This window comes from Triticum dicoccoides, chromosome 1A (assembly GCF_002162155.2).
Source record: "Triticum dicoccoides isolate Atlit2015 ecotype Zavitan chromosome 1A, WEW_v2.0, whole genome shotgun sequence".
Taxonomy (NCBI): Eukaryota; Viridiplantae; Streptophyta; class Magnoliopsida; order Poales; family Poaceae; genus Triticum; species Triticum dicoccoides.
Window position 1 is genome coordinate 603,015,039 of NC_041380.1, and position 791 is coordinate 603,015,829.

The following is a 791-nucleotide window of genomic DNA, read 5'->3' on the forward strand; positions in this document are numbered from 1 at the left end:
TCAACGCATTGCAATACCGTTTACGCTCACTTTTATCATTAATTACCTTGCTGTTTTTATAATTTCAGATTACAAAACTATTATCTACTATCCATATACCACTTGTAGTCCCATCTCTTCGCCGAACTAGTGCACCTATACAATTTACCATTGTATTGGGTGTGTTGAGGACACAAGAGACTCTTTGTTATTTGGTTGCAGGGTTGCTCGAGAGAGACCATCTTCATCCTACGCCTCCTACGAATTGATAAACCTTAGGTCATCCACTTGAGGGAAATTTGCTACTGTCCTACAAACCTCTGCACTTGGAGGCCCAACAACGTCTACAAGAAGAAGGTTGTGTAGTAGACATCAACTCCCAATGAAGAAGATGTTGGGGATCGTAGCAGAAATTTAAAATTTTCTACGCATCACCAGGATCAATCTATGGAGTCATCTAGCAACGAGAGGGAGAGGAGTGCATCTACATACCCTTGTAGATCGCGAGCAGAAGCGTTCAAGAGAACGGGGTTGATGGAGTCGTACTCGACGTGATCCAAATCACCGATGATCCTAGCGCCGAACGGACGGCACCTCCGCGTTCAACACACGTACGGAGCGGAGACATCTCCCGCGCCTTGATCCAGCAAGGAGAAGGGAGAGGTTGAGGAAGAGAGCTCCAACAGCAGCATGACGGCGTGGTGGTGGTGGAGTGGCAGTACTCCGGCAGGGCTTCGCTAAGCTCTTAACGGAGGAGGAGAGGTGTTGGGGAGGGGAGGGGCTGCGCCTTTGATGTGTTGTGCAGCCCTCCC